A 17318-nucleotide genomic window follows, 5' to 3' on the forward strand; every position below is an offset into this window, starting at 1 on the left:
AACATCCTTAGCATACACAAAGCACAGCTGAGATAGTTTGTAGAGGAAGTAAAATCCCCCGAGTTGAGGTTCTCTGTCATATTACAAAGCTCTGAAACAAATCCAGTCTTTATTTCTGAAGATAATCACACAGCTTCCTATTAAGGTCCATTCCCCTCCCTCTGTCTCCTCCCCCTTCTCCCCATTCACATGAAAGACAACTAGTAGGGAAGATCTGGGGTACTAGATAATTAAATGACGCAGAAGTAAAACGTGATTTTTTAGACTTCGGCCGAGTTGCCTAGGTGAGGGCTGCAGGTAATCTTTGGTCTGAATATGTTGTGTTAGATTTTGAAGTGCCTTTTCTTAGGTCTTGCTGTGTGTGGGACAAGGTTGTTTGGGGCCTACATCTTAGAGATTTTCCTTAGCAGTTGTGTTTGAAGCTAAAATATGGAGGAGCAGGTTTGGTGAGGAGAAAAAAATCATAGATCAAGATGTGAGACTTGCTGTCCAAAAATGATTTTTAGAGAGCGTAAGAAATAAATTTCCCAGTAGCTCGTAATAGAGGGCAATCTAGTTTCTTAGCTTATGAATAGAATTTAAGAGTCCAGGAAAATCAAAGTATAATTCGTTTTGGATTAGTCAGATCTCTTGTTTATGGATACGATGATCAAAAAGAGCATTACATTTTATTTTTAGGAGAAGGAGAGAATTTCAAATGCAGGATAGAAAACTCTCAATAATACAAACTTTAGGGATGTTTTGATGTTAATGAGGACAAAACAGTTGGTATAATTTTACCTCCTAAAACAGCTGGTATAATTTTTATTCTGTATTTGAGTGTGTATAACGTTATTATTTTGGGCCTGTTAAATATGGCAGTGAACAAAACTAAGTCTGTCGTCTCAGAACAGATGATCTAGTGGAGAGAGATGTACCATGGACACATGTCAGAAAGGGGGAAAAAAGTGCTGCAGAGAATGTATAGCAAGGAAAAAGGGGAATAGGGAGTGTGGGGAATAGTACTATATGAGGACAGTCAGGGAGTGCCTCTCTAAGATGACATTGAGCAAAAGCCTGCAGGATGCAAAAGAGTGACACGGGTAAATATCTGGGGAAGGAGCAGAGGGAACGACAACATGTAAAGGCTCTGAGGTGGGATTGTGCTTTGTGTGTTCCAGAAGAAGCAAGATGTCTCATTGGAGCCGAGTAAGCAAAAGGGAGAGATTTGAGTAGAACATGAGAAAGAGAGGGGGCATCTTAGAAACCACTGAAGGGTGTGGTACAGAAAATGAGATGATGGAACTTCCCCTTTTATAAGATCACTCTGGCTGCGGAGTTTGAGAGTAGAAGCAAAGTGCAGGTGAGAAATGGTGGTGACTTAAAACAGGGTAGTAGCAGTGGAGGTGGTGAGTTGTAGTTTATTCTGAATATATTTTGAAGATAGAGCCAACAGGATTTGCCTATGTGGTTTGTGAGAGGAAAATGGAGTCATTTTCCAATAGCATTAGCTATTGGGAAAAAAATGTTGCTGTTTACTAAAATAGGAAAGATTTTGGAGAGTAGTACTGGAAAGTGCATAGGGAATCAGGATTTTTACTTTGGACATGTTGAGTTTAAGGTGCTTGACATCCAAGTGGAGATTTCGAATAGACAGTAGCCCCTCTTATCCTTGGAGGATACGTTCCATGGCCTCCCGTGGATTCCTGAAACCTTGGGTAGTGCCAAACCCTATATATATTGTGCACGAAATCTTTTTTCATTCGCAATTTTATGGACAGAAGCTTCATCCTTACCACAGATCTTAGCGACCTCGTCATATGATTTTCTTTGTTGTTGTTGGGTTTTTTTTTTTTTTTTTTTTTTTTTGAGACAGACTCCCACTCCATCACCCAGGCTGGAGTGTGGTGGTGTTCTCAGCTCACTGGAGCCTCCGCCTCCTGGGTTCAAGCAGTTCTCCTGCCTCCACCTCCCAAGTTCTGCCTCGTGCTTCAGCCTCCCGAGTAGAGTAGCTGGGATTACAGGTGTGTCCCACCATGATCGGCTAATTTTTTTGTATTTTTAGTAGAGATGGGGTTTTGCCATGTTGGCCAGGCTGGTCTCGAACTCCTGACCTCAAGTGATCCACCTGCCCCAGCATTCCAAAGTGCTGGGATTAAGGCATGAGCCACCATACCTGGCCGATGTTTTTTGTTTATAAAGTCGAGAACTTTGATCTTTTCACTTGAAGGAAACGCAGTAAGGCTTCTCTTTGGCATATGTGAATTGGCCAGCATCACTACTCTTGCGCTTTAGGGCCATTATTAAGTAAAATAAGGGTTACCTGAACACAAGCACCGTAACAATAGAGCTGATCCCTAGAGATGGCTACTGAGCTACTGAGTGACTAACACATTGGGAAGCCTAGACAGCGTGGATGCCCTGGACAAAGGAATGATTCTCATCCTGCATGGGATAGAGCAGAGATTTCATCACACTTCTACAAATGGGGTGCAATTGATAACTTAATTGTTTCTGGAATTTTCCATTTACTATTTTTGGACCATGGTTGACCTTGGGTAACCAAAACCACGGATAAGGATAAACTACTGTATACAAACTTGTAGTCCTGGAGGGAGGTTTGGGTTAGCCACTTGGAGAAACACGTAGGTAATGTTTAGAGCTGTGAGATCCAGTTGGGGTATTCATTCCCAAACTGTTTGAGGTGCCCTGGGGTATTGCAGTGAACTCACAGGATATTTTAAATTTTCCAGGAAAACAGTATGATAGGGTGTGTGTTTGATGCCTGTGTTTTCAAAATGATGTTTAAGATGTAAGCATGTGTGCATTTTGTATTCCCATGGGGCTGGGTCCAGCTGTATGCCTTTGTGTATGTGTACCTAGTATTCTTCACAGAAAGTATAGTACATTAGCAAACAGTTCCCATTTTACTCAAATTGTTCCCCCCGTGTATCAATCAATCCTATTGCAGAACTGATTGTACTTAATGAGAAGTTCCTAGAGAGTGGAGTAGCCTAAAGGCCCAGGAAAGGGCTGAGGGAGATTTGTGAAAAATGTCTTTAAAACGTGGTTTATTTCTAAAATTCATGCAGCTGAGTTCTTTTCTCATATATTGTCCCAATCTTAAAATTGTTTCAATTTAATTTTATAGAATGTTTGTTGCAGGAATGAATGTGTCGTAGACTCCTCTCCTTAAGATGTGTACTAGTTAACTTTGTGATGACTCTGAAAAAATTGGGGAGAATTAGTTGGTAATGGATGAGATCGGACATCTTTAGAAGGAACATACTGCAGTAAATCAGCATCTAGAAAGCTTTAGAACAGTCAAGGAAACTAGTTCAGGCTTAGAATATGAACACTTAGGAAGTTAAAAATGCATTCAGTTGTTTCACCTGAAGAGAATGTGTAATAAACCAATTCAGTAATCTTAAAGGATGTTTCACCAGGTTTTATGTTTCTTGACACTTGAATCACTCCTTTTCTAAAGGTTTAACTTTCTATTCAGTAGTATTTTTGAGGAGTCATCTGAGTTTGTTTCTGAGATTTGCAGGAATTGGGTAGAAATGGTGGAATAGGATTAAAATATCTGTGGACCTATTTTTTAAAAACAGCATTTTGGCTTGAAGTCCTTTTTTTTAAGACCAGAAAGAAAATTTCACAGTAATTTGATTTCTCTGATTAAATTTGACTAGCATATTGAATATTTTCTCTTAGCCTCTTTAAGCCTTACTATTCCTCTTTTCCTAATTCTGTGCCAGGAAAACTATCAGCTTTCAGTGGTGTTTTCTTGACCTTTTTGGCTAGCGTTTTTACATTAAGATAAAATATATATATATATATATATATTTTTAAACTGCTTGACTGGCCTGTTTTTTGTTTCTCTACTACTGGTATTCCTCTTCCTCCTTTTCTGTCTTCCCAAATGAGGACCTGTGGAGGGCATTTATCTGTAGTTTTAGATTTGTGCGTTTCTGTAAGTGTGCAAGGAATTTAGAGTTCAGTGGCATCAGATAGCCATGATGTCACTTTTCTCTTCCATCCAAATTTAGTTTTAGTTTTGTAAACTTGGGATATACTACACTTAATTGCTAACAAACAGCGACTTAAAAATCTGACATTTTAACCTGATTGGTGGGTGTTCTTTCCACATACTTTCCCTTTTAAGTTTTTTTGTCTCCGTAAGTGTTCTTCTAAATTTGTTTCAAATCTGTTTTAGGAATGGTTTGAGCACACACCAGGATCAGATTCAGTTTCAAAAAGATCTTGCTTTTTGTGCCATTTTGTTTCTCTCTGTTACCCTGATGTTCTCATCCCATTCTGGATTTGTCATATAAATGGGTGCACTCATACTATATTCTTTTTGTGGGTTTTATTTTTCAAAACTTTTTGTTCTATGAGCTGCATGACTGTAAAATAGCTTTCCAAAATCTTATGACTAAATAAGTCATTTGTGGTGGCTCACACCTGTAATCCTAGCACTCTGAGAGGCGGAGGTGGGAGGATTGCTTGAGCCCAGGAGTTCAAGACCAGTCTGGGTAACATAGTGAGACATCTCTACAAAAAAAATTAAAGTTAAAAAAAAATTAGCTGGGAGTGGTGGTGTATGCTTGTGGTCCCAGCTACTTGGGAGGCTGTGGTGGGAGGATGGCTTGAGGCTGGGAGTTCGAGGCTGCAGTGAGCAGTGATCATGCCACTGCACTCGGCCTGGGCAACAGAGTGAGACCCTGGTTCAATCAATCAGTAATTTGTGTATGGCACACACATACCTTGCTCCCTTTTTTCTCCATAGCCTTTTATATACTGTGTACCTTATTAATCTGTCTCTCAGCTAGAACATAACCTTGTTGAGGATGGAGATACTGTGCTTTGTTCACTTCTGTATCCCCAGTCTCTGAAAGAGTGCTTGATATATAGCAGATGCTCAGTATATATTGAGTGAGTGAATAAAAGATCTGTTTGATAATTTAGCTCCCAAACTGTGGGATTTGAATAGGAGAAATGATTTGCTTGAACATTCAAATTAGAGACAGGAAATTTTTTTTAGACTTGTGAAACAGAAGAAAATTCACCAAGGTTACAGATTGGGCTTCTGTTATAATACCCTGATCTCTTTAGGCCCCACTAGGTAGTTTCAATTTGAGCACAATTCCAGTGTTGCATATTTGGAGGAGACTGGCTAGAAATTTCTCCCTTCTTTGTGGTTTTTATTGAATTCCTCTGGTAAAAATATATTAATGGCTTTTCCTATGCCACTCTCATCCTCTCCTGCACTGAATAATTTCTGTTCTGGAGTAGTAGTTTGTAAATTTGAGTAGGGTATGAATTCTATCCAAAAGAAGAAATGTATTGAGGTTCTTCAATATAGATGTAATTTTCTAATTTCTATGTTACAAATGTATATGCAGCTATAAAGAGCAAATAAATACATAACACCTCAATATTATTTTGATATTAATTTGGTTAGAGTTTGGAAAACTAAATTGAGGCGTGATATATATATATATATATATATATATATATATACACACACACACACATACCAACATGGTGTGTGTGTATATATATAAAAAATATATATTAAAAATACATAAAAATATATATACCAACATGGTGTATATATAAAAATATATATATATACCACCATGGTGTATATATAAAAATATATATGTATACCACCATGGTGTATATATAAATATATATATATACCACCATGGGTATATATAAAAATATATATATATACCACCATGGTGTATATATAAAAAAAAATATATATATATATATACCACCATGGTGGTATGTATAAATATATATATTTATATATATATTTTAAAATATATATATAAATTTAATATATAACTCATTCTCACTACTTTTCTCCACTTGAACTGCAACTGGAATCTTTGATCACACATCTTCTGGCTTTCATTTTCATTCATTAAATCAGGTTTTCTAGCACATTGGAGCATAGTAGGTGTTAAATCGTTAGTAAATGCACGAGCTCTAAAGTACATCCTTTTTGATTATCCTTGGACATTTTTCTCACCTATACATTCCACACATAGTAGCAATAATTATGGCAAATGTTACTGTCCTTCAAAGTGTTGTTATGTAAAAATGAACTGATTTTTAAAAGGTCTGCCTAAGTGTGAACCGAGGTCTGGAGCTATCACCTCTTCATAAGATCCCAGGTAATGCAGATTAACTTCTGTTTTGCATCTGGGTAATGTTTAATTATTTGTTGATTATTGTAGAAGTCTTTTTGGATAAAAAGCTCTTTCTCAGATTGTCTTTTACTTTGCTTTCTAAAACTAGGAGGGAAGTATAATACATGATGGGACTGAGTGTTAGTATGGACATATTGTCAAATGTTTTCATAGGGAGAACTTGGTGTACCTCATTATTTAGATTTTTTTATAACTTAAAATGTGGTATGTTTTGAACTTTTAGTTTATCAGAAAATGTTGACTTTTGATGTAATGGCTACTTCTGTAGCTACGGTGATCTTCAGCAGTTTCACTTTCTAAACTTTTATCTTTTCTGTGCAGTGGTTGCAGGTTGTGAGGTATGGAGATACTGAGGGGTACGAGGCACTGTTTGTGGTGACATGAGAGCCACTAGCGGACAGAGACTGGGGAGAAGGATTGATCAGCTGGCGCATTAGCCCCAAGATGCAGATGAATTTGGGAACAGAAAGAGGGCCAAATGAGATGTTTGTGAAAATACTTTGTCAATTTAAAACATTCCTTCCAGCTCAGGTGCTGTTATGTTTAGGGAAGATGTGCGTGTTTTCTCTTTCTAGTGGGCTATTGTTAGCTACAAGGTGACCTTGCCTCGTGCTTTGAGGGAGAAGGAAAAAGCTGGACCCACAAGACATAAATCCCAGCAGTCTGTGGTTACTGCTGGAATGATTACTGTTCTTTATTTGTACTAATAGTTGTCTCTAAGATTGGTAACAGGAAAGTGAGAATAAGCTTACTCTCAGAAATTTTTGTTGAGGGAGTTTTGTATAATTTCTGACTATTACCACATTCCCCTTTACTTTGACCCTCTTGGTTTTGCTGTTTGCTGTGCTCTAGTTTTACCATCTAATAACCCAGCACTAAAATCTGATCTTGGGTATCAGATTCTCCTTTGTGGTTTGGTTTGTTAATAATTGAAGTACCTAATGGTTCTGGGTGTGAACTGTGCATACTTGACAATCTAGAACCAGGGAAGTGAGTTTCCTATTGAAGTAATTAATAAAACCTTGTGGCTCTTAAAAATATATAAAAACTGTTACACAGAAATAACCAAAATGTAAACGTAACAGGATATAGTCTAATTATGTTTTTATAACATAAACCTTAAAGATAGAAGTATTTTTAAGCTTGTTGGTGTCCTGTTCCTTTCTAGTTTGGGTGTGTAGGAGTCTTTTTTATCAGGAATTTTGTTAGTGCTAATGCTGGGGTGGCTTTTTTTTTTTTTAAATCTATGTAAACATGACCCTATTAGACAGCTGTGTTTAATGTAGTAAAGAATCATGGGGAGACTTTATAGTGTTTCTTGTTGGGACTTAGTGTCTGTATATTTTAGTATTTAAAGGATGTGGTTTGGTGCTTTGAAAATGAGAGGGAGGTCACCTAACTCATAGCTGAATGCCTGCATGTCTAGATTGTTCCATCCTGGAGGTTATTAACAACATGAAAGTTGTTTTTATTCTAGTTAAACTGATAGTATTAAGTTAAATAACTTTATTGTGGAAGTGTTTGTTTACACATGGCTGCTGAGTAGAATTTTCCTTAAAATCTGATTACATAGGAATGTTTTAGGAAATAGAGTGCTGGAAAAAAGCTGCTACACAAGCCAGAGCCTGTTGTGCTTTGCAGAACAGTAACCAAGATGAAGAGTGGCCTCTTTTTCTCCACCTTTTCCACCGCTCATCTCAGAGAAAGCAGGGCGCTAATCAGGTGGAGCTGCTTAATTGCATTAAGTTCGTGGGCTGCTCAAGGGTTGATTAGTCAGACTCTCATAAACTTCCACTTATGAGATTCTTGCTGACTGGCTGGTTTAAGTCCTTAGGGTTTGATGCACATTCACTCTAATGAGTACTTACATGTACAGGGCACTGTGCTGTGTGCCCTATGATGGACACAGAAAAGAATAAGATTACTTCTATCTTGAAGACAGGGTAGAACCTGGGAAGTGTCCCAGGGTAGAAACTGGGAAGGCACAGTTCTGGGAATTCAACGGAGGCACGTAGTTAGTAGCCATTGGGTAATATTGATGGGGTGGGGGTGGGGCAGTAGATGTGATCTGGGCAACGAGGAGCCAGTTGGAGAAGTGGTTTCAGTAGTTGCAGTGGGTAAAGCATGATAAAGATGCTCACAAAGCAGAGAGGAAAAGTAAAATTGACAGGATCAGGCCACTGTGAACATGAAGGGCAAGTTAGAGGAACTCAGGTGGAAGCTCTTCATCAGGAGCCCTGAGCTTTCCCCAAAATCCTACCAAAATCACTTATGTGTGTGCTTTGGTATTTTTGGGTGGCAGAGAACTTAGACCTTTTCTCAGATGTTTGGAAGGGTCCAGCATCCAAAAAAGATTGACCACTGCTGCGCTGAGTTTTCATCCATTGGTGACAAGACGGTCAGACTTGTAGAGAAATAAGGTAGTTTTGTGGTAGAACAAACTCTTTCTTGTGGGAGGTATAGTGGGATTTGGGGAATAGGGTTTATGAAATGGTCCCCAGAGTGGGATGGCTTGCCTTTTCAAACTGGGTTTCCCACCCAGCAAGTTAAGTTGACCCATTTCAGTGGATTGAGTGGAGGGCAGGTGAAGGTCAGGTGTTCTCAAGTCAAAGGAGTTCAGGTGAAGGGCAGGTGCTTTTAGTCAAAGGAGTTCCTTAGCATTATTTCCTCCTTTATTTGGAGATCAGATTGAAGATGTAGGGGACTAGAATGCAGTTGTAGTTTGTGGTGTTTACTTTTTATGGAAAAGTGCCTCTTATGTGAAAAGTCTTCTGTGCTTGATCCTGGGGGTAGGCGGGTTATAAAAATGTCATACCTGGGATCCTGCCCTTAAGGAGTTGATGGTAGGTAATGCTTTCCTTTGGCTTTTTGTTCATCTTGAGTCTGTGTATGTTCAGTTATCTTCAGCCATTTCCTGGGCAATGGGAAACATTTCTGTTAAAACAAACTTCTGACTTTGATCTGTGATTTATATTTCTTTTTAGATAATGAAGAACCACTGGGATTAGAGGGTGTATAAAATACAATAATAAATATAGTGTATGTAGGAACCTCTGTACAACCAATTTGGTGACTTTTAGGCAACTCATTTGACTATTTGACTGTTTGTTACATGAGTGTGCATTTGGCTTTGTTTAAAATTCCTCTATAAAGCACATTTTAAAAAATGACCCAGTACTTAGTATATAAGATGAACTGCCATTTGTATAATTGATCATTTAAAAATGCTTATTATACTTTTAATCAGTCAGTTTCCGTGTTTATGAAATGGGAATAATTATTATATCTAGCTCACAGAATTGTCCTGAAGATGAAATTTATATACATATATACATAATGAAGCTCTTTAGAGCAATGTATAACTACATGCCAACTGTTCAAAAAATATTAATGGCTACATCACTATTAATATTTTAAAATTAGTACTGTCATTTTCCCTTCCTACATGACTGAATGTAGGAGGTGACTATTTTTGTTATAAAAGGATTTCCAATGAGATACCTTTGAATGGTAAAATTTCCTATGCATTTATTTAAATGTTTATATATATATGTCTTTAAAGTATGAAAGTTAAGTGCACTTATACAAGGCAGATTCAGGTACTAATTAAACTGCTCATTTAGATTACAGAATGAGGGACTGAAAATTATATGTATTTAATTAGGAATTGGATTGATTGGTCTTGACTGCTGTTGTCTTTCAGTTCTTTTTTATTGTTAGACTTCCCATGTGTTTGTCTCCTTTTCTTTTTATCTTTAAAAATTGCTTTCTGATTTATTTCCTGTTCAGTTTTCAGTAATGGGTGTAGAATAGGGCAAGAACTTATGTTGGTGCCCGTTGTTTGAACCAGGAAGGAGCAACTGCGTCAGACAGCCTGGGGCTCAGTTGGGAGGGACTTCAGATCAGTCCCTGCAGAGCTGCCTGGCCCAGGGAACCACTGAATTCCAGTTTCCTAACTCCAAATCGGACAGTTTGTGGGTCTACACTGTATGTACATAATGAACATTTTAAGGCTCATTCATCCAGTGTTTTCCACATGCTCCCATTTGTTTAGTTCTCCTTTTTAAAAACCAATAATTATGGAAAAATTTAGCTATGTACAGAAATAGTAGTGAGAAACCCCCTACTTAGCCATCATGCAGCTTCAGCAGTTGATCATCTCATAGCCAGTCTTGTTTGCTCAATACTCCCAACCATTTCTTTTCTCCCATTTTATTTTGCAGGAAATCCCAGACATTATATCATTTAATCTAAAAGTATTTCAGGATGTATCTGTAAGAGATGAGGACTCAAAAATGCATACACACATTTTGAGAACTTCCCAGAAATGTAAAAAAAAAAAAAAAAAAATGCTATACACATATAGAATATATACACGCACGCACGCGCGCACACACACACACATATATACTATTTTATGGTCTGTCTGACTCAGAATCCTATGTGGTGTGTTTGGTTGGTAGGTCTCTTCACTCTTTTTTTTTTTTTTTTTTTTTTGAGACAGTCTCACTCTGTCGCCCAGGCTAGAGTGCAGTGACACTATCTTGGCTCACTGCAACCTCCACCTCCTGGACTCGATGTCCTCTTGCCTTAGCCTCCTGAGTAGCTGGGACCACAGATGTCCACCACTGTGCCTGGCTAATTTTTGTATTTTTAGTAGAGACAGGGTCTCACCGTGTTGCCCAGGCTGGTCTCTAACTCCTGAACTCAAGGGATTCACTCACCTTAGCCTCCCAAAGTACTGGGATTACAGGCATGAGCCACTGCACCTGGTCCATGCCTATGGTTATATTTTAATGCTATTTTCTTCTATTCTCTAGCATTTCTCATTCTATGGAACAATTTTTTGTAAATAAATCTGTTATAAATTGACCCCACAACAGTATATCTGTGCATGTTCTCTTCCATGTGTTCTGTATAGTTGTACCAGCCTTACTCTTTGATAATGTCATCGTCCTCAGGCCTCTGCTCAAGACTATCATATTCGATTTTTGAAGTCTCTTTTTGCCAAAAATAAAACTTAAATGTTTCTAATGATGGCTGCTTTTATTGCTAAGTTGATTTCAATACATTAGAAAATTACAGATTTGGAAATGAAAAGGCTAAGGAATTGATGCATCTCTCTCAAATGTGCCTTGAGGGCAGAAATTCCTCAGTTTTGTTCATGCTGAAGCTGCAGGCTAGCACAATATCTGACACTTAGAGGGAAGTTAAATATTTGATAAACGAATTAATTTTAAGTAAGGTGTCAAACTTGAGGCATCCAGAATTGAACCTGAAGCCCCAGTTCTGCCTCCTTTCACAGTCACACATCTTATACTCCACTTACCACTTGAAGATAAGCTTGCTGAGGAGTACCCTGCCATGGGCCCTTCAGAATCTCCTTTCCTCATTGCATAGTGTAGTGGTAAGAGCGTAGGCTTTGACTCCTGACTGCACACATATCGAGCTCCATGATATGCTTCCTGTGCGATCTTAGCAAGTTTCTTAACTTGCCTCTGATTCAGTTTCTCCATCTACAATTGTAGATAAGAGTATGTACTTTTTTTTTTTTTTTTTTTTTTTTGGGATGGAGTCTCGCTCTGTCGCCCAGACTGGAGTGCAGTGGCACGATCTCAGCTCACTGCAACCTCTGCCTCCCGGATTCAAGCAATTCTCCTGCCTCAGTCACCCGGGTAGCTGGGACTACAGGCACGTGCCACCACACCCGGCTAATTTTTTGTATTTTTAGTAGAGACGGGGTTTCACTGTGTTAGCCAGGATGGTCTCGATCTCCTGACCCCATGATCTGCCCGCCTCGGCCTCCCAAAGTGTTAGGATTACAGGCATGAGCCACTGCGGCCAGCGAGTATGGACTTCTTTTATGGGTACTGTGACCTTGATCTTTGTAAGTTCCTTAAGCCATCTCTGATTCAGTTTCTTCATCTACAGTTGTAGATAAGAGTATGTACTTCTTGGGGTTTTATGGGTATTTTGAGCTTAAAACAGTACCTGGCACATAGTAAACATTGTAGAGGTATTAGAGCTGTTATTATTCTAGAATAAAAACAAGTTATTCTCCTCTTACTCATTTTTACCTTTTATCTCTAGCTCTACCTTGGTTTCTTTTCTTAGGCCTAAAAACAGGCCAGGCGCGGTGCCTCACGCCTGTAATCCCAGCACTTTGGGAGGCCAAGGTGGGTGCATCACAAGGTCAGGAGATCGAGACCATCCTGGCTAACACGGTGAAACCCCATCTACTAAAAATACAAAAAATTAGCTGGGCATGGTGGCAGGCGCCTGTAGTCCCAGCTACTCGGGAGGCTGAGGCAGGAGAATGGCGTGAATCTGGGAGGCGGAGCTTGCAGTGAGCTGAGATCGCACCACTGCACTCCAGCCTGGGCGACAGAGCGAGACTCCATCTCAAAAACAAAAAAAAAAACAAACAAAAAAAACAAAAAAAACCCAGTTCTCTAAGATACAAAATCCTTGCCATAAAACTTGCACGCTTGTCTTGCTGGTAGCAGTGAAAATTAGCATTATCCCTTTGGAGAGTGGTTGGGCAAGATATATCCAGTTGTGAAAATACACTCTGACTCAATAATTTCACTTTTGGAAATATTTTCTAAGGACACACCCTTAAATGCATAAGAGACAGTATTCATGAAAATGTTATAATGTCCAGGTTTAGAGGGAATGGTTAAATATATTCTGGTACTTACACATTTACAATATTGGTTTTGAAGACTATGTAATATGGAAAATGTCTCCCTGTGATAAAAAGTACATTGTATGTACAATATGATCATAACCATATTAAGTAATATATACTGACATTCAGGAATTTCCCTAGGGTAGGACTTGTAACTGCTCCTTTAATCACCTGCCCCCCCCCCCCCCATCCTGGATCTATGCTAACCTGGTTCCAAAGGCCCAAATTTTACCTTGAAACTAGGTGCTCCGTATCCTTTGTCGAAGCCATTATCCTTTTTATATGGCTTTAGGAATTCCAAGTTTTGTCAGATTCTTGCAGAATAATATACAACGATGAAGATTCCCTCTGTGTACTTAAGGAATAGTTTTGTTTGGAGGATAAGACAAATACACCAGATAACATTACAGTTTGGGCTCTTGGTGCCCAATGATTGATTTATCTATAGTTTAGATTTATTTCTCACAGTACCTCTTGGAATGCTCATTTTTAACCCCAATAGTTAAATTTGCCTTGGTAAGCTACAAAAACAGGCACCAAAGCAGCAATGTTTTTTAGTTTTCTGTTGACCATAAATCTCGTTTCTTTGCAAGTAGTAATTCTAAACAGAGTATACCTAACCAGCCAGTGCACATACTGCTACTTCAGTCTTGGTTCAGCAGATCCTAGAGGCATGTGGTAGAAGGAAGAACAGTTACTCAACAGGTGAGCAGGCAGGACAGTGGTTTTGGCTTTCTTTGGTAAACACCATGGGGCCTATTTCTGAAGTAATTCCCCACCCCCTTCACTCCCACTCAGTATTGCTGACAGAAGTCTTAACTTGCCAAGTCTTTTGTCTACATTGATGCTATAAGCAAACTATTATTTTTAGAGACCAGGTCTTGCTGCGTTGCTCAGGCTGGACTCAAACAACTGGGCTTGTAGCTACCCTTCCACCTCAGCCTCCCAAGTTGCTGGGAGTACAGGGGTGTGCCACTGTGCCTGGCTTGCAAGCAAACTCTTTTGCTTGGTGCACTAATACTTGTTACCCTGAATTTTTACCAACATTTGCTTGCTTTCGAGACCAGGTCTCTCTGTTTTGCCCTAGCTGGAGTGCAGTGGCATGATCATAGCTCACTGCAACCTCTAACTCCTGGGCTCAAGCAATCCCATGGTCACCTCCCAAATAGGACTACAAATACAGGCCATCATGCTTGGCTTTTTTTTTTTTTTTTGAATGGGGGTGGTACATAGGGAACCTCCCTGTATTGCTCAGTCTGGTCTCAAACTTTTGTGCTCAAGTGATCCTCCTGCCTTGGTATCCCAAAGTGCTGGGATTACACATGTGAGCCACCATGCCTGGCTGGCTCCTAATTTTTATTTTAGCCTCTTTTTTTCTTTCCCTGGGGTCAAGCCATTTTAAAATTCAGTTATGTATAACTGTGTTAATGGGCCAGCCTGTGCCCAGGTGGCATGTGTTAGGTACTTGGCCTAAGATCATTGTCCAGCCAGGGATTTGTGTGTGTGGTGGCAGATGTGTGCAGTGTCAGGTTGCATTTATACTCCAGAATTAGTAGCTGTACTCTTATTTTTCATATCAAATGTTATTTGACACATAATGGATTTTTGAACTGGATTCAAGGCTAGCCGTGGAATCTTGAATATTATCCCTTAAGAGAGAGCCTTTTGTTTGAGTTACATTTTGGTCAAATAGGGCATATATTAAAGCACTGATCAACTCTTTGAAAGTACTGCAAGTGATGTCAGAAATTGCTATTGCCTTAAAAATATTTTTAAAAAATTTATGTTTACATAAAAATACATGTTAAAGAAAAAACTGATACTTGTTAAAGGTGGGCAAAGAAGACTATTCGGGACCATCGCGGTAAGTATAGGGATCACTGCAGCGGGGTCTTGCAGCAAAGGAAAGAGATTGGGCTCAACTCCAAATACATCATGGGCAAGGAGCAGGATAGGGGTCAGTTGAAGGTAAACTAGTAAGAGGAAACATTTGGAGTAAGGGGGATTCTGGCTAAACCCATCTAACAGGATTCTTGCTGAAGACAAGCCAGGGTGATCAGACATCACCTGGGGGATGGTGGAAAATGAAGAACCTGATCAGATATTGAAGATGGGAGGGGGATCTTTTGCTAAAACTGGATTTTGTGAGGAAGTGCACAGATGGGCCTAGAAGAAAGTTTAGAATCCTTACTCAAGTTTGGCCAAGCAAAGGATCTTTGTCATGTGGAAAAATGATTGGTTTCAAAGTAAAAGCAAGCGTCAGCCCACTCAAGGAAGTAGTGGTTTGCTATGCAAAGGGATAGGAGTTTTATTTTCCTTCAGTTTCTGTAAAAAATATTAGAATAGGTAAAATATGCAAGAGTTGTTAACAGGAACTCTGAATATCTGAAAATCCTTGGAAATTAAATTTTCCTGGTAATGCTCAATGTACTTTTCAAAATGTATTAATTTTTTTGGACTTTAACTTTTTATGAGGTTTCATCTGCATTTTGTTGTTCATTCTAGTGGCATTTACCACTGGTAGGCTTTTCATTTGCCTGCTTAGCAGTAAATGTGATATGCTGGAGTTTTGTGGGTGTTTGGCATTATGTCATAGGAGCAATAGGAAATGACTACGGATTAACTTAAACGTCATTAAGTTTAACAAAATGGAATACTTTATTTTGTCTCTATCCTGAAGTGTTATTTAATAATTCACAACAGCTTAAGCAGAAGTTCTTTCCTCCAGGCCCTTCTCTTCCCTCCCTACTCCAACAAAAGTGGGCTGGGGAACTGTGTAAATTTGCATAATATTACTAATTCACTATTTTGTAATACCGTCAAACTGTATTAGGTGTTGCATTTATTGCGAGCACAATAGAAAACCAAAGTGTAGTGGCTGTCATTCCCAACTTGTCAATATTCCTTTTTAATATGTTCCGGATACTTTGTTGTCCCATCAAACTTATCATAGACCTTTCTCTACCTTCTGGAAGTTAGCTTCATTTGGTCAATATTATAGATAACTTTGAAGCAGGTAGGTGCTGTATTTAAACACCATTATGAATTCTAAGATGGAAGCCATGAGCAGAGTTTTTGAAAACCATACATGTGTTTCCAAAGGCCATTCTATTACTCAGTATCCATTAACAGACAGTAAAGGACTTTTCTGTCGTTCGCCACTAACCCTAACCACCCAATCCTCATAAGGCAAAATTAAGAAGTTCCATGAATTGATTTTAGAGAATATTCCCTAAAAATAAAAGAAGGAGTGGACTGCCTCCCAGAAAAAGTCATCCCCCAATATTTTGAAAGTTAATTTGAGAAATACTGCATTTTCTGACCGATAGGGTTATTTTTTCTCCCTTTTTTCCTTTTTTAAAAAAGGCGTGCTGTGGGAGTTGGATGCATTCTTTCTGTCAGTGCTTAGAGACATATGGAGGGGGAAGTCTTTTCTTGTGCCTCTGCCTATATTCACACCCTCCTGGTCTTGGCATTTTTTCCAATTTAATAGCCATCGAAACAGCCTTTTATATGCTTTTAGATGAGTATGGTTTATGTGATCTGTCTGCCATAATGCATCACAGCTCTGTGTAGTAGTTTTATGTGGCACTTATTAAAAACTGACCTAATTTGAAAGATAAAAGCTCTTGGAATAGATGCTATCAGAATTATTTAATTTTATTTGAGTCATAATTTATCGTAGGTTTTCGATATATCATCCTTCATAGTGGGGAAAGTATAGATCCAGGAGATGGTATTTCCTATCTAATTCTAATCTTAATTTTACCACTGTCTAGCTGTGGGGCTTCAGAAGTCACTTTATTTGTGCTTCCTCATTTGTAAAAACAAGGATTTCATTATATATATCTGCAGCACTTTGCTGAAGTTGCTAATCATTTGTACAATGGTCCAGTGAAGAAGGCTGTCATAAGATGGTCTCTGGAAGCTTTTATAGTTTTTAAGACACAAATGATGAATTTTCTTACTGTATACTTTTTTCCTCTCTAAAGGTATTATATAATGAGAAGGGGCCTTTGTATACTATTCTATTTTTATTCCTCCGATTTTTTTTTTTTTTTTTTTGGTCTCCCAAGACGGAGTCTTGCTCTGTCGCCCAGAGCTAGAGTGCAGTGACGTGGCCTCAGCTCACTGCAACCTCTGCCTCCCGCATTCAGGCAATTCTCCTGCCTTAGCCTCCTGAGTAGCTGGGATTACGGGCGCATGCCACCACACCCGGCTAATTTTTATATTTTTAGTAGAGATGGTGTTTCATCATGTTGGCCAGGCTGGTCTCGAACTCCTGACCTCATGATCTGCCTGCCTTGGCCTCCCAAAGTGCTGGGATTACTAGCGTGAGCCACGCCCCCAGCCATTATTCCTCCGATTTTTATAAATAAAGAGTGGCTCTTACGCTAATAAGTGACTCCTTTTTGGAATTAGCA

General features: G+C 38.9%; 1 protein-coding gene across 43 annotated transcripts in view; it reads left to right on the plus strand.

Annotated features, from left to right (window-relative positions):
* Positions 1-17318, plus strand: part of FBXO34 (F-box protein 34) — a 110231-nt gene that overhangs the window by 54038 nt on the left and 38875 nt on the right.

This window comes from Pan troglodytes, chromosome 15, assembly GCF_028858775.2.
Source record: "Pan troglodytes isolate AG18354 chromosome 15, NHGRI_mPanTro3-v2.0_pri, whole genome shotgun sequence".
Taxonomy (NCBI): Eukaryota; Metazoa; Chordata; class Mammalia; order Primates; family Hominidae; genus Pan; species Pan troglodytes.